Source organism: Salvelinus fontinalis, chromosome 40 (genome assembly GCF_029448725.1).
Source record: "Salvelinus fontinalis isolate EN_2023a chromosome 40, ASM2944872v1, whole genome shotgun sequence".
Classification (NCBI taxonomy): Eukaryota; Metazoa; Chordata; class Actinopteri; order Salmoniformes; family Salmonidae; genus Salvelinus; species Salvelinus fontinalis.
The window spans coordinates 22682384-22706774 of NC_074704.1; the positions used below are offsets into that span (position 1 = coordinate 22682384).

At 46.0% G+C, this 24391-nt stretch overlaps 1 long non-coding RNA gene across 1 annotated transcript; it reads left to right on the forward strand.

Moving 5' to 3' along the window:
- Positions 1 to 10007: 10007 nt before the first annotated feature.
- LOC129839872 (uncharacterized) lies at positions 10008 to 16476 on the forward strand. Its single transcript, XR_008757109.1, has 2 exons — positions 10008 to 16202; positions 16308 to 16476. It is a non-coding gene; the product is annotated as an uncharacterized LOC129839872 (long non-coding RNA).
- Positions 16477 to 24391: the final 7915 nt, after the last annotated feature.

The following is a 24391-nucleotide window of genomic DNA, read 5'->3' on the forward strand; positions in this document are numbered from 1 at the left end:
CATTGGACGCTCCGGCGTTGCCACGTAATTATTTAGAGAGCACATGTAAATACCTCTTACAGTTGTGGAGGAATGCATGCTACTTCCTCTTCAAAGCCCGACCCATTCATTTGGTTAGCGGAGATAGGAGTTCCATAAAGAAAAAAACGATAGAAATGGTTTGCTTCACGGTTTGTGAACTGCGGTGAGAGAACATTTCATTCTCAAGAGTTCCAAGTGCTGTTTAGCCCGAGTATAAAGGCCTATTTATCTTCCTATTAAGCATTGTTGAAGTCCATTTGTCTGAGCGCTTCAATTAAACCCCCCCCCCCCCCAAAACAACAGTTCTCGAGTTCTCAAATGAAAACGGTTTATCGAACCCAAACGTTCACAGGCTACTGTCTGGCCGTAGCCCACGCCAAACAAACCCTTAAAGAAACAGCGACAAGTAACACAAGAAAAGAGAGAGAACATAGAAAAGGCCTGGTCTTATAACTTGCAGTGCCCAACCCCCTCCCCCCATCCCCCTGTTCCACCAACCACAAGAACACATTCCAGGCATTCACGTGATTGGCAGACCGCAGGGGGACTGGCAGGCTGGACACCCGTGCAAACCCACAGCAAACAGATAAATGGGTCCGAATTACAACACAACAACAGCCCATCAGAGCACAGGCACATAACTTTTCCAAGCGGGTCGCTGCTATATGGAACAGAAAACTGAAATGGGCGTGTTCTATCATATCAATCCAGGAAACAAAAATTGCAGATATTCACATGGTCTTTAAGACTGTCAGCTGTGTGTATTCTGACTTAGACCCTGTACGTCCTCAGACAGACAGAGTGACAGCGTGACTTTCTTCCCGTCTCTGGGGAAGGGGACGTGTTAGAGGAGTGACACGACTGGCGGGCAGCTCCGCCTCCTCAAACTGTGTGTGAGCGTCGTGATTGCGCTGGTACACCTATAGTTAATTGTCATAAATCAAAGGGTATATGATGAACACTCTTTGCGCTAAAGTCTCAGTTGAATTATTTGTCCAACCAATGGAGGTGGTCTTATTCGATTCCCATGTGACCGAGTGAACCGACGTTGGCCAAAACATTTATATTTTACAAGGTACCATGATCATGGAAATGAATATGGTTTGATATAAGCTCTGTCAAACATCAGTCGCTAGACTATGACTACCGCAAAACAAGAGAAAAATGCAAATAACGACAGCATTTTTGTTGACGTTATTGAGGAAAATGATTAGCTAAGCACACAATAGGACAAAGATACACTACAAAGACAACCCCAAACGATCCCTTGGGAGAAACACATGGCTTCAATTAACTGACAGACAGGGACAGCATTAGGAATTCTATCACGTGTTGGCTGTAGCCCCCACTGCTTTCAACCTCAACCCTACAGCAGCTAGCTAGCTAGCGTGGCTTCCCATCAATCGTGTCCTCTGGGTCTTTTGATCTGCTGGGTGGTATGTGTCCTTGGAGATGACACGTCTCTCTCCTCCTCCAACCTCTTTGTTGCCAACACCTGATTTTTCTTCCTGCATTGAAGCCAGCCAGATCTGCTCTCCGCTGCAGCGGCTTCCTGCTTCATTATGCAGTGAAGGTCACGTGACTATGGTGATTTTAAACATGCATAATGATGAGTCCGCCCCTAACAGTTTTACAGACACATGGAAGGGGATGCACGCACACACACACACACACACACACTACCTCTCTGGAACCGGGTCTAACCTAACCATGTAAGCTCAGAGCCTCCTCCTCCGGCGGCCCAGAGCCAAGCCATTCCGACAGGCCAACAGAAACCCCTGACTGCCTACATCAGCCGTTTACGTGGTTCCCCTTGAACATGGAGGGTCGTTTCCTGCAAGCCAGACAATATGCATGAATGCCCGTTCGTACTCCTGCTCCCCCTGTGAAGTGGTGTTCAGGTTACATTCCTCCAGGCTAAGCCCCAGCCTTCCCCCCAACTTGCCAGACCCAGACACACACACACACACACATAGATCTGTAAACTGTTTACACCCCAGTTCTCCCACCTGGAGGAGGGCCAAGCCAAACCTCCCTCTAACCCAAACCCAGAGCGCCAGTGAGCATCAAGGCACCTCGGATTTCACCGTTGGGGATTCAGGAATACTTGTGTGTGGAGACACTCTCCATGATAAGATAAGAGAGGAAGAGGAGAAGAGGGAAAGAGGAAGAGGGAAAGAGGACATGGAAGTTGTCTTCCTAAAAAAAGAGGAAGAGAAAGCAGGATATTTTTGTTGTTGATTTTTCAGCAAAGAGCTGGAAATGAATTCCCACATGTATTCTCAGCTTCGGAGGGTATCTGCCTTCCCAATGCTTTGATTTTGATGGAAGCTGCTGAGAATGGAGAGAGGCAACATTGTCTCCCATAGACTCAGGTGTTCCCTTAGACATCACTGTCTTCAAAGTCCCATAAGAACCTCATATACACTGCATTTACCACCACTTTAAACATTCCGCTACACCAAACTCCATTCGCTCCACCACATGGTAATGCATGTTGAATTCTTGACATATTGTGCAAGTGTGATGTAAGTCTACGACAGAGAACTCCATCTCCCTCCCATACTCCCTGCACAGAGTTGCTTAGAACGAGCTAAACATACACTATTACTAAAAGAGGGAGAGAGAGGGGAGGGGGGGGGAGGGAGAGGGATATGTCGAGAGAGCGCAGGAGTGAGAGAGAGAAATAGATATGTCGAGAGAGGGAGAAATAGAGAGAGGGAGAGAGAGGGAAAGAGAAACATAGATTTACTGAGAAAGGGAGGGTGAGAGGAAGAGAGAGATGGAAAAAGAGGGTGGGAGTGTGGAATCGGAGAGGGAGGAAGAGCCTTGCATACACAAGGAATGAAAGGGACTGTGCTTATTAACACACTTGCAAGGCTGCCGCTCCCTTAATTGCTTCTGTGTCCAATTTGCTGCGTCTTTGTAATAACGAGGAACTGTGGCAAAGAAAGACATTTTTTATGGCTGGGGAGTAGAATTAAGAGAAGAAAAAGGCAAAGAAAAGGAGAGAGAGAAAGAGAGAGAAAGAGAAAGAGGGAGAGAGAGAGAGAGAGAAAGAGAGAGAGAGAGAGAAAGAGAAAGAAAGAGAGAGAGAGAGAGAAAGAGAGAGAGAGAGAGAGAAAGAGAGAGAGAAAATCCACAGCCTCCAAACTAGCATGTCCTGAAGTGACATGTATATTGAATACAAATCAGAGACATTGCCTGCTTCACTAGCTAGATGTGGCACTGCAACTCATTTGCAATGCGTCAACTGGAGCTCAATCAGAGAAGGGCCCTGGTGCATAAAAAGGCGAGCTGCTCTCTGAATATTAGCTAATGCTACATTTGCAAGTCTTCGAGAGAGGGAGAGGGAAAGAGAGAGAGGGGGAAAGAGAGAGAGAGAGAGAGAGGCAGAGAGAGATTTCTTGTGAAACCTCAATGAATCACTTTGTAGTGCTGGATTGATGGAAGTGATGCCTGGGTAGGGATTACTCTTTTCATTACAAACCCCCATCTGGTACCAAGACCACGTCTGTCCAGCTCTTCGCCTTTAAACATGTGTGTGTTTCACATCAATCTATTCCTATTGCAGCTGTGCCGGGGAAATGAGACAGACCCACGCACACATACACACATGTGCACACGCACACACACACATGTATGGTGCACAAAAACCTATCGGCCAATTTCGTTGCACAAGCATCTGCACTCACGCGCACACGTGCCCATCATTTATAAACACACACCAAAACACAGACATATGTCCCCATCCCCCTCCCCACGCAGTCACAAAGACACAAAGAGAAAACGCAAGAAAAAGACAGCACTGTCTTTTGGACCGTGCCTATTTCCAACTTGAAAGAGGCAGCCATAATCAAAACCAATGGGCACCATCGCGAAATAAATGAAAAGCAATCCATCCGCCATGCAGCCCCCCCCCCCCCCCCCATCCCTCCTTTTAACTGAAGCAGTGGTCCAGAACCCCACAGATGTTCTCTCCCACTCCCTCTCTCAGATGTGTGAGGCAAGGCAGAGAGACAGACAGGAAGCTGTCATTAGGTCAGACCTCAGGGAATGGCCTCCCTATAGACCGCTGTTACTTTATCTTCTCCACCGTAGTCTTTGGTCATTCAAAATGGCCGCCGCTCTTCTGCGCATCACGTCGCCTGGACAGCTCGACGCGTCATTAAAACCCCACCTGTCATTCGATAAAGTGTAGTAACGGCTGATCCCTGCACTCCTAAAGCTACGACGCAAATGACACTCAATTCCCTGAAGGGCTCTGGTCAGAAGTAGCGCACTATGTAGGGATTAAGGCTGCCGTTAAGGACGCAGATGTAGTCTCTGCTGTAAATGACGGTAGGACAACTGAAACATGACTATGAGGTAGTATACCAGGTGTCATCACCACCAACTCTGCTTTCTTAGGTCAAACGGTTCGATCATGTTGACAATAAACTGAATTCATCCGTCCATAGAACAAAGGCAGAGGTTCCCCATACATGGAACCATGTAGTGTCCTCCTAGTTGAGCCAGTTTTGAATTATTCTCAGTCATATCAAGTTGGTGGGAGGGATGTCTGGCGCTGCTCAAGAATGGCCCTTATTGGTGGGAGTTACATGCCAATGTTTCAACTTATGTCGGTTTAGAGAGAAAGAGAGATGCACCCGTTCCATAACTGACTTGTAGTCACTACACAGCTTAGAGTTATGGGCCGCCAATTAGCCTAATAACATCTTTGTAATTGAACCAGAATATACGTATTCTAATTGTGATTTTACAATGAAGAGATTGAAACTGTCATGGAGCATTAAAGGAATGTTGATGAGCAAGAGGGATGGGGGAATTAAAATAACAGTCATCGACTGAAATCTGTGTTACACTGACTGACTTGCAACCACACGAAGAAGAAACCGTCAGATCCATCTAGCCTGCTCTGGCAATGAAAATGATTCACGAAGTAGAAACAGTGTATTAGGCAAGACATCTACCATTTGTCACAAATATTGGATTTCACACGTCACGTTGGTGAGGCACAACTCCCTTAGTAATTCTCCTGTCTAAATTGACTGCGAGGGACGGGAGCTCTTTATCTTGAACCTGTAATGAGTACGATGGGAGACAGAGAGCTGGTTTCAAGCGCAGGGAGCAGCAGGTGTTTATTGCAAAGGACCACAGGAGGAGGCAGGTAACTGGGTCCAATGACAAGCAGAAGGTTATACACCGGGGGTCCAAAAGGGCAACAGTACAGGCAGGGAACAGGAAAAAGGCGTCGTTAGTGAGGCAGGCCAAAACTATCATACACGGGATGAGTAAATCACGGGAAAAACCAGCGCTCTGAAAGACGTGTGTCACAAAACAAACAATACCTCACAACGATGGGGTGCAAAGACCTGAACTAAATAGTGTGTGATAATGACATACAGCTGTGTGAACAGGTGATTAGAATTCAGGTGATTGGGATCTGGAGAGTGAGCTGCGTTCAGTGGATCTAGGTGTTTGGGAGTGTGGGCTGGAAAGTGGGCTGGAAAGTGAGCTGCATTCAGGGGATCTACGTGTCCCAAACCAATTGGATTTGAACAAATAGCATAATATTAAAATCTTACTAGATAAAGGAACTTTTTTCCCACTACAATTAACACTTTTGATTTCGTATTTCTTTTAATCTTCTTCTTATTTATTAGGGTGCAAGTGAATTTGAACTCTCGATAGACCAATGCATCAGTTTTTTTAACAAAGTCCAATTCTCTAGCCTTTCCCTGAAATAATGATTGGTGCAACAAGCAGGTACACCATTGGTCAATTGGAGACTGTATCGTCGTTTGTCTAGTAGCTCCTGTCTTTGTGGTGTCAGTGTTTGTCTCTTCACTGAACTGGACACCGCAAATGAACACCACAGCGCTGTTGGCAACCATTAGTTGACAGGAGAAACGTGCCTCTAAGAGGCAACCATCACCATCTCCTCCTCCCCTGTCAGTAGAGTCTGGACAGCCCCACGGTGATCAAACCTGTTTGCAATCTTGCTCTTTCTCTTTATGTCTGCTGTGTTAACAAATGTGGACACATTGCACATAGTTGCTCTAACCATGCTCTCTCTGAGCTCCGTCTGTGGTCTCTCTCTCTATTAAATGAAAAGAAAGAAATATCGTACTGTATGCATCCATTGCCCTTTTCTGACAGCGTTAGACAGCGTTACTTTTTCTGCACTGACAACTGATGAGCAATTAGCGAGCCAGAAGAACCCCTCCCCTGCAATCTCTACGTGCAAGACGCATCAGGCATACGTCAAGCCAGGGGCTCCGAAACCAACCAACTCCTTCAAGGTTCCCTGGTATCACCGACATCATCTGAAGTGTTCTTGTTATGGTTCGTTCCAGGGAGGAATGTACACTAACAGTATGGAACACGATGTTCCCATTGCTTCCCATTGCTCTGGGGACCCTAGGTCTTTCTGATCATGTTCGGGGTTCCTTTAAACACAGTAATTTACGGGGACCCCAGCCCTAGATCAGAGGTCTTTATGTGGGTTAGCTGGGGGGAGCCGTGGGGTGGGTGGGGGAAACATGGTCGGGGCTACAGCTCTGGAAGTTCTGAATGAAAACAGCATGGCCTTTAATGGGCCGAACTCTGGGTGGTCCAATCAACCTCAAGATGACATTTACTGACACATGGCGTCCATGGCGATTGATGACAGACTGGGAAATGGCTGCTTATAATCCGTCCTCTTCAGATGATTCAAGTGTTGATTTATCCAGATGGCAACGTCGCTTGATTACACGATGCAAATAAAGGACTTCCAAACAGGTTGCGCTCGTTTGCTCCGGGTTTTGTGGCTTTTTGACAGCTTCGTCTAGGCGTGGATTCATAAGCCTTATGGTCTAAGGCTTGGGGAGTAAAACGGGTAGAAATATCTCACACTCCCAAAAACCAAAGACATTTGCCTTACAGGAAGCTTGTGGTGAATAACTGAAATGCATATTGACTCCATGTTTTCTATAACATCTCGGTTCTGGCCGGGACGTACCATTCTCCATTGCTAAAAAGGGGACACTGGTCCATAAAGCAGAACGTTTCTAAAAACAACTCACTTCCTCCTCAGACCCAAGGTCACGAGGTTCATACTGTGGAGAGCTGCTCGCCACATCTCACCTCCAATCTCACAAACCTAAGTGTTACTAATCTGCATCATAAGACACCTGGTCTTTCCCCCTATATCGGTTTCCTGGTAAAACCCCCCCCAGTGCGTGTTGTGATTGACCTGCTGCTCAGAGTTCGAAGCCTTTAAGACCCTTATGAAGGATCCATCGTAAGAGACTGCTGTCATTGGTTATTAACGTTGAGGGACCAAACCTATTACACATGTGGCACACCGCATCAAAGCAATTGAAAACCCATTTCCTATAACAGGAAAAACACTGAGTTAGCAATCCTTCAATAGAATAGCAAACATTTCGGGACATGAGTTTCAAATACTGGCCAACATGCTTTCGTTTACAAAATGACATGTACAACTTGCTCTGTTGTATCTCGCCGTTGCTGTTCAAGGTTATGTGTCCATCACTGCTGGATGGAACTATTTTTAAACTGTTAATAGGTTGAATGGAGGTTGAATCAAGGTTGAAGCATGGTTTTCTGTCTTTGCCCTTGGCGACATTGATTGCCATCTAAAACGACAAAATAATCCAGCAATCAGCTTAGAGTGATAGCTATGGCTTTGGGGCTATTTCTCCAAAACCAACTTCCCATTATTGCAGTTATCTCCCCTGTCCAATTGGCCTCAGTATCTCCAACCGGAGGTCCAACTGACCAGCTTAGACTTAGCCTCATGCTGCTTTGGTGTGTTTTTGTTGTGAGGCTGAAGAGAATAGGCTCTTAAAAGTGACAGACTTAAAACACACTGTTTTAGAAATGCTGAATTGGGGAAAAAAGTTATACCCTTGCTCGATCCTACCAGCGACGTGGCCTTCTTCAAACTCTATAAACTTTTCGGGAACATGTGCTCTACAATCACTTCAGTCACAAGATGTTCTTGCTAGTCAACGTATCAATAATTTGAAAGCATTTGAGAGACATTTTGAAGAACTTAATGAATGGGGTTATGTGGTCAAAAAAATTTCAACGTAATCCCAACTTCAAACAGAGTCAGTCTGTAATTTCCTAGAACACTGTGGTCCTGATCTCTCACCCACTACAGCGAACCATCTCAGTGTGGAGCCACCGCCATTTGCAAAACTGTCCAACACCACAACATTTAAAAAAATATATCCGCTGATATCCAGCCAGGAGCCAATAAAGATGGTTTCTCCATGCTGACAACATCCATTTCATTTGGAGGTTTGAAGAGTCAAACACATCCACCGTCGGGGGTCAGTCTGACAAATGGCTTCCTACAGAGACCCCATGATGGAGGGATCGGGGATGAACGAGGGGAAGGGGGGGAGACGAGGAGGGGGGAGGTTGGGCAGTGTGGTGCTAAACAGACCTGCTGATGGAGAGAGTAGCAAATTATAATCATCTTATGACCAGGTCCGTATTCCAGACCCATTTTAAAAACTCCAAGGAGGCCGATATTTAATTGTGGGCAGCTGTGATTTAATAAGAAGAATACGAGGCGCGTTTTAAAAGGATGATGACCGCAGTGGCTACCTGCAGTGCTCAGAGAAAAACAGAGGGAGCCCCCCCTAAGCGCTATAAACAGCTCAGCTTTGGCTCAGCCAGTTTTGAAGCCAGCCCAAAGACGAAAATAATAGGAAAATGTAGCCCAGGATTCTGAATAAAAAGGCCTGAATCGCACTTCACTGGGAGAGTTTTCTGTTCATTTGGCTACCTGTGGTTTCTGAACATTAGCCTATTCTACAATAGCTTTACAACCCACCGTGAAACCAACACATACAGAATTGTGTCAAACATTTGTTTTCTTTTTCCGTTCGCATCTGTAAAACCACCTGCAGGAGTGGATTACGAATTTGGGAAAAGTACACCTGAAAAAAAACCCACCAGAAACAATATTTTCACAAAAACATTCCCGCCAATACTCATAGCGTTACACAGTGACCGCCCGGTATCTGTATTTTTCCATAAGTCGATCATGAAAAGAATTGTAAACAACGCTTCGACCATCATATTGATAGCAATGATGAATTGTGACATGAACAGCATCAGACACGATATTGGACCCCCTACCTGGCAGCCCCTCATCCTCGACCCCTGCTGTGTTTTGTCGAGCCATGGCGGCCCCATTGACTGTCTCCCCCAAATCGTCCATTTCGTCCGTAGGTGGTCCAGGATCGGGCTGTCCTTCTCGGCATTGTGCAACTGGAATAGGTGCGTCCTCTCCTGTTTCGTACTGCAGTTTTAGACTCCACAATCTGATTGGACCACGAGGAGCGGGACTTCATCAGCAGAACATCCCTGTCGTCATGACAACTTGCCAATATCCCAACAGGGGTGGAGGGGCGGAGAAAAAAAACATGGTTGCCTTCTTGACTCAAAACGGAAGACGTCAACGGTAGTTTATTTCTACATCCTCGTTACCTAATTTCTTGTTTTCTTTCCCAACCTCGTTGCTAATATCCCGGTCGGTCTTCTCTTTGAGAGTTACTAGGCCACTGTGCTACTGAAGCCTGCAGATGTCCCGTCGGAGTTCCTTAGTCCTATTCCTCGCTCCCCAGGATGCCCAATCGGCTTAAAGTGATGCCTGTAATCATTATTATACGCTTCAATCACTCGGTGGAGAAAAGCAGGAGCCAAAAACTCCACTACCAGCTACTTTCACCTGTAGCCCAGTTCTCTCTTTGAGATTGCGTCATTGAACTTGGTTATAATACAGAGAGGATTAAGCAATAGGGCTTATAATATCCATGGAACCATTACAGTGGTTGTATATCTTGTGTTTAAAAGAAACTTGAAAAAAGTTCCTCTGCTTCACTCTCTATACCCCCCCCCCTCTTAATTGGATCCTCCCTAACCTTTTCAGCCCCCCCCCCCCCCCCCCCCCCCCAATCTCTCTTTAATAACTTGGGACTGATTTCCAGTCAAGTGCAAAGCAAGTCTGAGACGTAAGCGTACATTTAGTGTTTCAGTAGAAACAACCAGAAAGAAAAGATGTACGAAAACAACAAAAAAAGCAGAAAGCAAAATAGCGGAACAAAAAAAGAAGAAAGAAGAGAGAAAAGGAGAGTAGAGAAAGAAGAGAGAGAGGAAAAAGTAAAGCCATGGGGCATTATCTCGTTGTCAGCCACGTTATCCGCGGTCCAAACAGATGTACATTTAGCGGGGGAGACACCTGCTGTGCTGCTAGCCTGGCTAGCTCTCTGATTAGCAGGGGGAGACGGCTGGTTCCCAGGGTTCCTTTCCCAGTCTCCCTCCACGATGACCTTGGCTGCTCCCACAGCGCTCCTCAGCTATGGCTCCCCTGCTAGGGCTGAATGGTGGCCCGGGACGCAGGGCCTCGCCCGAGCTGCTTTGAAACTAATCCCCCTACATTGTGCTAGCACGGCACCCTACCTGGCTCGCTAGCCTAGAGGCGGCGCAGCGGCCATTGAAAGTAAGGTGATGAATGAAGGCGTAGCTGCAGGAAGCCTGGCTCCCCACGAAGCCCATGCGACAGTGCAGGCCACAAAGCTGCTTAAAACAGTCACTAGCGTTTTTCCTCAGTTTTGGTGGATTTCGGATAAGACGAAAGATGCCCCAAGTAGTCCTTGTTGTCTTGGGCTTTTGGCGAAAGCATCTCATTCTCTGAATTTGAGGAGCGGGAACGGTGGTTAGGCTTTCGAAAAACGTAAACAACGAGTCACCAGCCGTCCTTAGATGCAAAGTATACCTGGAGACACTGGTCAACACATCATTGCATACACACCAAGGCAAATCTGACACAAACACGCACATGCAGACACACGCAAACCTGCACACTCAAGACAACTGGAAAGGAAATGCATAGTGCTGCGAACAGTAGGAGCCGGCCAAAATTGATCGAGGGTGGCAAGGGACAGCGGACGGACCTCTTAAAGCGGTAGCGTCCTTTTTTTCAAGACCACCACCCCACTGTTTTGAGGGACGCAAGAGGGAGCCGACCCATGTCCAGCTAAGCCACAGAACCAACCTTGACCATGACCCTGTTGTCACAGACGTGTATGGATTGTCTCATCCTTTATCATCTACAAGCATTCACATAACGTCATGGAAAATGCTAGAAGCGTTTCGAGTATGACCGTCACTCGCTAATGTTTACGGAAATTCCACATGACACCACGAGAACCTCCTGAGATCCATAAAGTCTATTCATTACTGTTCCTCAGTCCTAGCCGACAAAAGAGGGGTTTGATCGTGTTTGGAATTCACCACAGTGGGAATATAAAAGCCCACTCATTCCATCATTCACACATCTAGAAGAACCGGGGCTGGCAGCAATGCTCGATTCTGCCAATTCAGATTTCGCCCGGTGACACGGAATCGTAAATCTGTCTCCAAATACATTTAGACGGCGGTAAAAAACAAAACCCACAACCATCTCATTGTAACGTCACCACGCTGTAGAGAGAAGAGAGGACTGCTGGGTGTCAGACTCTTAAGGGAGCCGAAGCAGAATTGAATGCCTCTTGTCAGGGGGTTCTGATGCGATTAGCGCCCCCTGCTAGGGCAGGGATAGTGAAGTTGTCTGGAGCTGGCAAGGAGACTCAAATGGCACCACGGGATGCCCTCTCGCCTGGAAGCCTTCCCTGGACGCAGCAGGGGAGGTGGGGGCCAGGGTATCCACCATCCACACCAGGGAGTCTCTCCCTCTCTGTTGTGTGTGTGTGTGTGTGTGTGTGTGTGTGTGTGTGTGTGTGTGTGTGTGTGTGTGTGTGTGTGTGTGTGTGTGTGTGTGTGTGTGTGTGTGTGTGTGTGTGTGTGTGTGTGTGTGTGTGTGTGTGTGTGTGTAATTTGACTTTTATTGTTATAGTGAAGAGAGCGTCAATTGGTCACTGTCAGGTCTGCCTGATTGCAGCAGAGGCTCCTGGATGTGTGTGTGTGTGTGTCTCCAACCCCCATTCCTAACCTCTGAATGTCATGTCCATGTCAAATCGCTGCCGTATGTCGTTGGAACAAAGCTTTGTCCTTGAGAATCACTGGAGATGATACTAATGATATCCACATCATTGTGTACCTCCAAAACAATCTCCGCCATAACCCGAGACACAACATACCATATACTATGTGTAAAAAAAAAGGTCGCTGAAAAAACAACAACGACTCATCGAGAGAGACAACTCCCACGAGCTCTTCTAGGCCTAAATCTCTCTCTCCTTTAAAAAAAAAAGAATACACAAATGTTTCCCGGCGACACTGAGACGTGTTTCTTCCTATCGTTATTCTCTTTAGCCTTGAACGTCTCTCTCTGGCCTGTAGACGTTGAGAAGACGATCTCATGATGTATTCGTGCTTGAAAGGGACATTTGGTTCATGATGCACGAATGTAAGTGAATAATGCAGCCAGTAAAGCATCTCTCCTCATCACTTTCTTTGCCCCTGCAGTGTTTTGCATGCATTTGTATAGAATTACTCCCCCTATGTAGACATCATACTGGTGTAGTAAGATAAAACACCACGTGAAATCAAGTGAACCAGTGGCATACAGGAAGTGACATACGATCTTACAACCCCTTCGCTACTTCTCCCTGCTTCTCTCGAGCCCTCTGACCACCTACGTGGTGTGTGGATCAGACGGATAAAGTATTTTGGGTTCCGGGGTATTTCAGACGTTTCAGTTGATACCCCTACCTCTCTCTCTGCTGCAGTCCCCCCTGAGGCGGTGTAAAATAAGACTTCAAAGCGCTCTCCGAAATAGTCCTGACACAATCTCATTTCCTCGTGTTGCAAGGAGGGCTGCTCAGACTGGAATGTCTCCCTCAGACTGTGTGTCCTAAGTAGCACCCTATTCCCTATAGAGCGCACTACTTTTGACCAGAGTCCTATTGTCCCTGGTCAAAAGGAGTGCTCTATACAGGGAATAAGGTGCCATTTAGGATGTAGACCGGGTCTGCTCTACCTCAGAGCGACTGACTGCTGCATGATGACGGGAGGCCATTTTGACAGAGGCGATTAAATATGGACACTTGGACATCTGCTTAAGGCAAAGCCAGATGGGAGGAGAATTTACAAGGGCCCGGCTGGGTCACGTTGGGTTCGGGGTGAAAAGGAAATGGCAGAGGCTCATTTGGTAAGTGGCTATAACGAGTGACGGCCCACAAATGACTGGGAAGTATGACATTGTACAGAGGACGTATTAGCGGTTACGTTTCGGTCTGTGGGATTGGGAGATGTGATGATAGTGTATTGGCAGTCGATGTATTGTATCTAAAGCATGTGTTTCTTGATTCATCGTGTGTTTTGATGTGCTGATTTGAATAAATAGACCTTGTGGGTAAGATGAAGCTAAACCTTGCACAAATCCACACAAACATGAGATTTCCAAGTATTTCTTAGAATGCTGTTTGCACAGTGTGTGTATGAATAATGATATTATTATGTTTGGGTTTATACAAGCAAACTGGATTAAAAATGTCTGACACTCTCCTTGACTGGAATTCAGTCACGACTTTGACACACTTATTACGCAGGAATACTACCAGAAATTACAGCTGCCACAGATCTGACACACATTCAGTCTCTCTATCCTTGATGGACCCTTTCCATCAAAGGCAGTCCCTCATTTTCTTCTTTTCGAAATGTGTTTTTTTCACTTAATTTCAGTATGGCTAAAATGACAGCCACAACTTAAATTGCATTCTCTCTGTCTGTGTCTCTCTGTCTGTGTCTCTCTGTCTGTGTCTCTCTGTCTGTGTCTCTCTGTCTGTGTCTCTCTGTCTGTGTCTCTCTGTCTGTGTCTCTCTGTCTGTGTCTCTCTGTCTGTGTCTCTCTGTGTGTCTCTCTGTGTGTCTCTCTGTCTGTGTCTCTCTGTGTGTCTCTCTGTCTGTGTCTCTCTGTCTGTGTCTCTCTGTCTGTGTCTCTCTGTCTGTGTCTCTCTGTCTGTGTCTCTCTGTCTGTGTCTCTCTGTCTGTGTCTCTCTGTCTGTGTCTCTCTGTGTGTCTCTCTGTCTGTGTCTCTCTGTGTGTCTCTCTGTGTGTCTCTCTGTGTGTCTCTCTCTCTCTCTCTCTCTCTCTCTCTCTCTCTCTCTCTCTCTCTCTGTCTCTCTGTCTCTCTGTCTCTCTGTCTCTCTGTCTCTCTGTCTCTCTGCATGCTGGGAGTTTTTGGTGCGTGCTGGGAATTGTATGACCGAGGGAGTGCGTGTGTTGTGTAGAGTTAGATATTCAGAACTTTCTTTTGGTTTTCTCTTTCTTGGTGGCATTCTTTGTTTTCTTCTGTGCATGATTAAGGTTATTATTTTTATTTTAGTTGTGGTGTAATTAAGTATTTTGTTTTTCGTATCGAAATTACCCTGATTTTGGCGGGGATGGCAGCCCGAATGGGGATGCCGTCCCTGTCACTTAAGCATGGCTTTAGGTGTGTTACTGAAGCTGCTGTCACGGTGGAGGAGTTTCTGGTCGCCGTAGGAGAGAAGGTAGGATATGAGAATGTTGCTTATGCGTCACAGATGAATAAAGCGGTGGTGGTATTTCTTAAAGAAGAGCGCCTTGTTGATCGTATGGTTGAATGTTTATTCACGTTACGTCGCTTTTTTCTCCGTCAACAAGGGTAACGATTTCAAATGTACCGCCGTTTATTCCAAATGAGCTACTGGAGTGCGAGTTATTGCACTTTGGGAAGTTTGCAAGTTCAATTAAGGTTGTCCCGTTGGGTTGCAAACACCCGGCGTTGAAACAGGTTATGTCGTTTCGGTGACAGGTGTTTATGTTTTTGGACTCACCGCTGACTTTGGAGTTATCGTTTAAAGTCAAATATGACAATTGACTGTATATGGCTTATGCTAGTACGGGTAGTCAACGGTGTTTTGAGTGTGGGGATGTTGGCCATAAGCGACATGCTTGCCCGAAAAGGGAGAAGGCAGAGGGAGGGGCGCAGGTGGTCCTCGTAATGCCTGGGCCCACTGATGTAGAGAGAGGTGGGCCAACAGTGGTAGAGCAGCCACAAGCACCTGTTGCTGAGGAACAAGTTATCCGTGTTGAGGCCACGGAGTTGCAACTTGTATTAGAGGGAAATGTTATGCAGCAGAAAAATATTGTTGTAGAAGGTAAGGATGGATCTGAAGAGCCAGTTCCTCAGACTGGTGAGGAGATGCCCAGTACGAGTAATGGGGCACAGGAGGGGGTTCATGTGGAGCTAATCTCCCAGGTAGTGGAGGAGATGCCCAGTACGAGTAATGGGGTAGAGGAGGGGGTTCATGTGGAGCTAGGCTCCCAGGTAGTGGAGGAGATGCCCACTACGAGTAATGGGGTAGAGGAGGGGGTTCATGTGGAGCTAGGCTCCCAGGTAGTGGAGGAGATGCCCACTACGAGTGCTGGGGTACAGGAGGGGTTCATGTGGAGCTAGGCTCCCAGGTAGTGGAGGAGATGCCCACTACGAGTAATGGGGTTCAGGTGGGACTAGTCTCCCAGGTAGTGGCGGAGATGCCTGGTACGAGTGATGGGGTGCAAGTGGGGAGTGTTGAAAGGGATGTGGTAGAAGGGAGTCAGTGGTCTGTGGCCTCAGCTGAGGAGGATCAGGAGAAGGATATGGATATCTCTTTTGATATGATAGGAGCTGGTGAGGACTCAATTTATGATCAAGAGGAGGTAAATGGGTTTCTGGATAAGACTTTTGGGAAATCTGTCAAATTGGCAGATTATTTTGATGTCGATAAGTTTGTGAGGTCAGCTGTGACGTTACAGAGACGGTGGGGTTAGACCAGTTGAGTGAGAAGAAGTGGTTTCGCTTGAGGACATTTTTTACTGCTATTGCAGCAGCAAAAGGTGGTGGGAAACGTGGTCAGGTTAATAAGAGAACATTTAAATAATGACGATGATCATGCTTCATAGGGTGTCTTTTTGTCACGAATCCCGCTTCCTGAGTCTGGGTTTGCCTGTGTGTCTGTCCTGGAGTGTGTTTCAGGTGTCCTGGAACGCACCCTGTCTGGTTGCCGGGCGAATTAGCTCGTTGGGAGATTGATGTTCACCCGCACCTGTTTCCCATCAGTAATCTGCACACCTGTCCTGATCATCATCTCTCCCCTTCAAAAGCTCTGACCTGACTTCCATTCCCTGCCGGATCGTTAGCCATGAACAGTATGTTGTGCCTTAGTACCAGACTCCAGCTGGATAGTATTTGTTTTGTTGTTTTCGTTTACTTATTGCTTGCCTTGAACTTACCTCCGTTTGTTTTGCCTTCAGTTACTCACCTGGATCATTCTCTCCATTCCCGCCTGGTTGACAGAGGATTCAACTACTCCATTGGATTCACCTATTTCCCCTCATCAATTCTCCACCACTGCCCGCTACGCCATCTGGATATATCTACCCTTTCACATTTAATTGTAAATAAATACTCACCTTCTTCTTACGCTCCTTGTCCTGGTCTGCTTCTGGGTTCGATCTTGAAAGATCGTGACACTTTTTTGTCTTTGGTTTCTCTGTGGTTTCTTCTGCTTTTCCTTTCTCTTTTCTATATGGAGGTACTAAGGGTAGGTTCTCTCAATATTAATGGGGGAAGGGACAGGAAGAGGGCTTGGGTATTAGAAGTAATAAAACAGAAAAGGCTTAATGTAGTTTTCCTTCAGGAAACACATAGTGATGAGGAAAATGAGGTTGACTGGGGTATGTGGTGGGAGGGGCAGCATATACTCAGTCATGGTACTAATTTCAGTGCTGGGGTGGAGATTTTGTCTTCCTCAGGCTTAGGGGTGACTGTGGTATCTACAATAGAGATTGTCAAGGGTCGGGTTTTATTGGTCAAGGTGGATGTTATGTTTTTTTATTTTATTTTGTGTTTATGCTCCTAATGAGGGTACAGAGCATATTGCTGTTTTTGATCAAATACAGGAAACCTTAAGACAGTGTGACCAAGAGGGGTGTATGGTTTTAGGGGGGGGACTGGAACTATACAGTGAATTTTACTTTTGATCGCACTGCTGAAGAACCTCACCTGCGGTCAGCCACTTGTCTGTCTGGTCTATTAACTGAGTTTGAGCTTTCGGATGTGTGGAGAGTAAGGAATGCAAAAGTTAGGCAGTACACATGGCTAGAAGTTAATTAAGGTGGTGTCAGTGCAGCAAGGTTAGACGGGTTGAATGTATCTGAGCACTACTGCAGTAGGGTTGGAAGGTTAGACAGGTTGTATGTATCTGATCTCTACTGTAGTAGGGTTGGAAGGTCAGACAGGTTGTATGTATCTGATCACTACTGTAGTAGGGTTGGAAGGTTAGACAGGTTGTATGTATCTGATCACTACTGTAGTAGGGTTGGAAGGTTAGACAGGTTGTATGTATCTGATCACTACTGTAGTAGGGTTGGAAGGTCAGACAGGTTGTATGTATCTGATCAGTTAGACAGGTTGTATGTATCTGATCACTACTGCAGTAGGGTTGGAAGGTTAGACAGGTTGTATCTGATCACTACTGTAGTAGGGTTGGAAGGTTAGACAGGTTGTATGTATCTGAGCACTACTGTAGTAGGCTTGGAAGGTTAGACAGGTTGTATGTATCTGATCACTACTGTAGTAGGGTTGGAAGGTTAGACAGGTTGTATCTGATCACTTCTGTAGTAGGGTTGGAAGGTTAGACAGGTTGTATCTGATCACTACTGTAGTAGGGTTGGAAGGTGAGACAGGTTGTATATATCTGAGCACTACTGCAGTAGGGTTGGAAGGTGAGACAGGTTGTATCTGATCACTACTGTAGTAGGGTTGGAAGGCGAGACAGGTTGTATCTGATCACTACTGTAGTAGGGTTGGAAGGTGAGACAGGTTGTATCTGATCACTACTGTAGTAGGGTTGGAAGGTTAGACAGGTTGTATCTGATCACTACTGTAGTAGGGTTGGAAGGTGAGACAGGTTGTATATATCTGATCACTACTGTAGTAGGGTTGGAAGGTGAGACAGGTTGTATGTATCTGAGCACTACTGTAGTAGGGTTGGAAGGTTAGACAGGTTGTATGTATCTGATCACTACTGTAGTAGGGTTGGAAGGTTAGACAGGTTGTATGTATCTGATCACTACTGTAGTAGGGTTGGAAGGTTAGACAGGTTGTATGTATCTGATCACTACTGTAGTAGGGTTGGAAGGTTAGACAGGTTGTATGTATCTGATCACTACTGTAGTAGGGTTGGAAGGTTAGACAGGTTGTATGTATCTGAGCACTACTGTAGTAGGGTTGGAAGGTTAGACAGGTTGTATGTATCTGATCACTACTGTAGTAGGGTTGGAAGGTTAGACAGGTTGTATGTATCTGAGCACTACTGTAGTAGGGTTGGAAGGTGAGACAGGTTGTATCTGATCACTACTGTAGTAGGGTTGGAAGGTGAGACAGGTTGTATCTGATCACTACTGTAGTAGGGTTGGAAGGTGAGACAGGTTGTATATATCTGAGCACTACTGTAGTAGGGTTGGAAGGTGAGACAGGTTGTATCTGATCACTACTGTAGTAGGGTTGGAAGGTTAGACAGGTTGTATATATCTGAGCACTATTGTAGTAGGGTTGGAAGGTTAGACAGGTTGTATCTGATCACTACTGTAGTAGGGTTGGAAGGTTAGACAGGTTGTATCTGATCACTATTGTAGTAGGGTTGGAAGGTTAGACAGGTTGTATCTGATCACTACTGTAGTAGGGTTGGAAGGTGAGACAGGTTGTATCTGATCACTACTGTAGTAGGGTTGGAAGGTGAGACAGGTTGTATCTGATCACTACTGTAGTAGGGTTGGAAGGTGAGACAGGTTGTATATATCTGATCACTACTGTAGTAGGGTTGGAAGGTGAGACAGGTTGTATATATCTGATCACTACTGTAGTAGGGTTGGAAGGTCAGACAGGTTGTATGTATCTGATCACTACTGTAGTAGGGTTGGAAGGTCAGACAGGTTGTATGTATCTGATCACTACTGTAGTAGGGTTGGAAGGTGAGACAGGTTGTATATATCTGATCACTACTGTAGTAGGGTTGGAAGGTGAGACAGGTTGTATATATCTGATCACTACTGTAGTAGGGTTGGAAGGTGAGACAGGTTGTATATATCTGATCACTACTGTAGTAGGGTTGGAAGGTTAGACAGGTTGTATGTATCTGATCACTACTGTAGTAGGGTTGGAAGGTTAGACAGGTTGTATGTATCTGATCACTACTGTAGTAGGGTTGGAAGGTTAGACAGGTTGTATGTATCTGATCACTACTGTAGTAGGGTTGGAAGGTTAGACAGGTTGTATGTATCTGATCACTACTGTAGTAGGGTTGGAATGTTAGACAGGTTGTATCTGATCTCTACTGTAGTAGGGTTGGAAGGTTAGACAGGTTGTATGTATCTGATCACTACTGTAGTAGGGTTGGAATGTTAGACAGGTTGTATGTATCTGATCACTACTGTAGTAGGGTTGGAAGGTTAGACAGGTTGTATCTGATCACTACTGTAGTAGGGTTGGAAGGTTAGACAGGTTGTATCTGATCACTACTGTAGTAGGGTTGGAAGGTTAGACAGGTTGTATGTATCTGATCACTACTGTAGTAGGGTTGGAAGGTTAGACAGGTTGCATGTATCTGAGCACTACTGTAGTAGGGTTGGAAGGTGTGACATCACTCCTGTGGGTTTCTCTGATCACCATATTGTTACTGTTGATATTCACTTGTCCTGTCCACGAAGCTCATTATCTTATTGGTATTTTAATGTTAAATTGTTACATGTTTTGTGAAAGGTTTTTGTTGTTTTGGGGAAATGGAGGGTTACAAAAATCGAATTTTGAGTCCTTGAGACAATGGTGGGAGGTTGGGAAGGCCAAAATACGATTGTTTTGTCAACAGTGTACTGCTCTGTCTCGTATTGAAGTTAAAGAGACTATTAAGGCCCTTGAACAGCACGTCAAATCTATTGAATTGAAGCTGCTCACTCAGAACGACCCTGGACTAGTCATGAACTTACAGGACAAGAGACATGAACTGAGGTCGTTTCTGCATGAAAGAGTGAAGGGTGCCTTGATTAGGTCTCGTTTCGCTTCCCTCAAGGATATTGATGCTCCTAGCGCTTTAAAAAGAAACTACAGTAGGACAGTCGACATTGCAACGTAAACAGATGGTCTGCCTTCGCCTCCCTGATGGGAAGGTGACCACGGATGACAGTGAAATGCGTCAATATGCAGTGGATTTGTACTCTGCCGTCTATAAGGCGGAGGATTGTGACTCTCTGTGTACTGAACAGCTGTTACACGGTCTTCCTCAATTGGGACCTGAGCAGAGAGTCGTATTGGACCCTGACATTACACTGCAAGAGCTGTCCACAGCAGTTATGCAGCTCTCATCAGGCCGAGCCCCTGGTATCGATGGTTTACCATCTGAGTTTTATAAGCACTTTTGGGGGTCTATTGGGGAGGATTTGTTTTGAAGTGGTGTGTGAATCTTTTCATGAGGGTTCTCTTCCTGTATCCTGTCAACGTGCGGCGCTTTCACTGTTGCCAAAAAAAGGGTGATTTGGCTCTCGTAAAAAATTGGAGACCTGTTGCTTTGCTTTGCGCAGAATATAAAATTGTTTCTAAATGTCTCTCAAACAGGTTGAAAGAGTATCTGGGATTGTTGGTCCACAAGGACCAGTCTGACTGTGTACCTGACCGCTCTATTGTTGATAACTTGTTTCTAATAAGAGATGTTTTAGACATTTGTAACTGTCTGATGTAAATGTGGGTTTACTCTCTTTGGATCAGGAGAAGGCCTTTGATCGTGTGGACCACCAGTACTTGTTAAAAACAATGAAAGCCTTTGGGTTTGGGGATTATTTTGTCTTGGATGAGTTTACTGTATGCTGGGGCCTCATGTATGGTGAAGGTGGGGGTGGTTTGAGTTGCCCCATCCCTGTCCAAAGATGCCCAAATTCAGGGCAGTTATATAGTCTGACGATTGAACCAATGCTTTGTTTTTTAAGAGCGAAGCTTACTGGTTTCTCTGTGCCAGGGGTAATGAAGAGTCCCACGATAGCACTGTCTGCATATGCAGATGACGAGACAGTATTTATTATAAGTGGTGATGATGTTAAGGTTCTCTCACATGCTTTAAAGGTGTATGAGGGGGCCTCCTCAGCTAGAGTCAATTGGGAAAAGAGTGAAGCGCTGTGGGCAGGTCAGCTTCAGATTACCAGGGGGGCTTCAGTTGGGGTCCGCTCCACGGTTACCAGGGGAGCTTCAGATGGGGTCCGCTCCACGGTTACCAGGGGGGCTTCAGATGGGGTCCGCTCCACGGTTACCAGGGGGGCTTCAGATGGGGTCCGCTCCACGGTTACCAGGGGGGCTTCAGTTGGGGTCCGCTCCACGGTTACCAGGGGGGCTTCAGATGGGGTCCGCTCCACGGTTACCAGGGGGGCTTCAGATGGGGTCTGCTCCACGGTTACCAGGGGGGCTTCAGTTGGGGTCCGCTCCACGGTTACCAGGGGGGCTTCAGATGGGGTCTGCTCCACGGTTACCAGGGGGGCTTCAGATGGGGTCCGCTCCACGGTTACCAGGGGGGCTTCAGTTGGTCCGCTCCATGGTTACCAGGGGGGCTTCAGTTGGGGTCCGCTCCACGGTTACCAGGGGGGCTTCAGTTGGGGTCCGCTCCACGGTTACCAAGGGGGCTTCAGATGGGGTCCGCTCCACGGTTACCAGGGGGGCTTCAGATGGGGTCTGCTCCACGGTTACCAAGGGGGCTTCAGATGGGGTCCGCTCCACGGTTACCAGGGGGGCTTCAGATGGGGTCCGCTCCACGGTTACCAGGGGGGCTTCAGTGGGGCAGAGATGGGATGAAGACTGGGGTTTTTTCTAGGCTCCGATGTCTTTCAGAAAAAGAACTGGGAAGGTGTAGTGGAGAAAGTCTGTGCCAGAATATCAAGGTGGAAATTGGTGCTACCACAGCTGTCTAATAGGGGAAGGGTACTGGTAGCTAATAATCTTGCTGCCTCTACCCTGTGGCACAGACTAATGATTTTTGCAAACACCAAAGGGTCTGATCCAAGAGCTTCAGAGGACCCTTGTCAATTTCTTCGGGTCTGGACAACACTGGATTAAAGCTGCAGCCCTGTTCCTGCCACTGAACGAGGGTGGGCAAGGCCTGGTGGACATTTCCTCTAGGATCATGGCTTTCCGGCTTCAAGCAGCCCAGAGACTGTTGTAAACCTCAAACTCTCTCTCTGCAGTCAGTGGTAGAAGCTGGTAACCTTGAAGGAAGCTATATTATTCTAGTTAAATTGCTACACTTTATTGAGAATGTGTAGTTCAAAATGGATGCCATCAGCCAAATTGGCCTACAGGTATTGAGTTGCTGCCAGGTCAACCTCGCCCTGAAGCGAATGTGTCACGTTCGTCGTATGAATCGGACCAAGGCGCAACGTTGTGTGCGTACATTCTATATTTATTAAGAGAATGAACAATGAACAAACTAACAAAACAACAAAACGAACCGTGAAGCTAATATGAATAGTGCAGACAGGCAACTAAACATAGAACAAGAACCCACGAACACAAAAGGGAAAATGGCTACCTAAATATGATCCCCAATCAGAGACAACGATAAACAGCTGCCTCTGATTTGGAACCATATCAGGCCACCATAGACATACAAATACCTAGACCTACAAAACCCCTAGACATACAAAAACCCTAGACAATACATAAACAAGCACACCCACCCTCGTCACACCTTGACCTAACCAAAATAGAAAGAGAACAGAGATATCTAAGGTCAGAGCGTGACAGAATGGAAGTGAACGGTTAATGGAATTAATCCAATAGGATTGGAGCAGTGTACTTCTCAAAACCACACAGACTTTGATATAATGTCCAGGTAAGGACTTTAATTGCAGTTGTGCCACCATCAAAGAACCATTTGGCCAAACAAAAGAATGGCTTTTTCCACCAATTACACATCATTATCAACATGATACGTTTTAATCATACAAGGAAATGAGTTGAGATTACCAATCAAGATAAAATGATTGATACGGGTGGGATGTAATGCATGTCATATATTTTGAAACTTGGGTGAATTACAGTATATGTATGATCATTATTGGACTAAGCCTTCGCAGTCTCCAGAAATCCTATTTCCCTCATACTTAAGTCAGCCTGCACCAAATGTAAGGCTTTACATGTTTAAGTAAAAACCCAGTGGAAAAGATGATTAGTTGAGTTTTGATTCATTATCCAAAGATACTGCAATAATGAATGGAGAATAAGTGAGATATGCAATTTTCAGCCATCTATTCCTAAGACATGCAGAGCTCTCGACTCCAACTCGTCCAAAGGAATGCGGATTTTTCACAGATTTTCATAACTGCTTTTGAGGTTTACGTTGAGATCTCACCACTTGATCTATTTGACACTGTGTGATAAACATTTTCTCAACGGGACCAAATTCTGTAGCAGCCGGCGTCTTGAGCTGACGTGTAGATCGACAAATACATTGCTCGGCTGTCTCTCTGTCAGACACGCTGAGGGACAGTTGTGGGGAAGACGTAAAGTAACAGGTAGGTATAAACAGGGTAACACTTTATCAGTAGATGCTCTACAAACTATCAGTCAACATCTCAGCAGTCAGTCTACAGTCCATCTATAGATGCTTAACAAACCATCTGTAGACTATTAGCACCATTTCAACAGCATATCTGGAGCCTGTCAGTAACATCTACAGATGGACTATCCAATGTAAGTGTTACCATGACATTACCACATGACAACGTTGGGACAAGTTAAGGAAATGAGGCCAAATAGTATGAACAAACAGCTAAGGATGACTTGCCTGACGACTCACCCTAAATGGAATTCCCCGGGTCTACCGATTGCTACTATATACATTCAGTCTGAAACTGCCATCCTAGACGTCGTTTTTTGGGAGTTGACAATGAGGGGCGCTGTACAAAACAAATGAATCAGCGATTGGATCGTGTCCAACAAATCGAACCAATCAGAGTATCAAAAGTTGATCACTTCCTCATGAAGGCCAGCTCTGGACCAATCATAACAATCAGAATGTGTTCCCATTCCAGAAGTCATCAGGGAGGGAGGCAAATCCAGACTCATTGTGGAGAGGAAACGTCAGTTGGCCGGAGAGGTGTGGATGCGTAGCCATGTTATCATGACTTTACCAATGTAACAACAGTGTGAAGATGACGTTTTATCAGAGGGGAAGTTCCAAAAAGGAGTAACTAGCAGCTATGTTGTTGGAGCAACTCCAACCTATTGAACGAGTCAGTCTTCTCAGCTCTCCCAGTTGCCGGGATGGCAGTTTACACTTGTTTCTCACGGGGCACTGTTT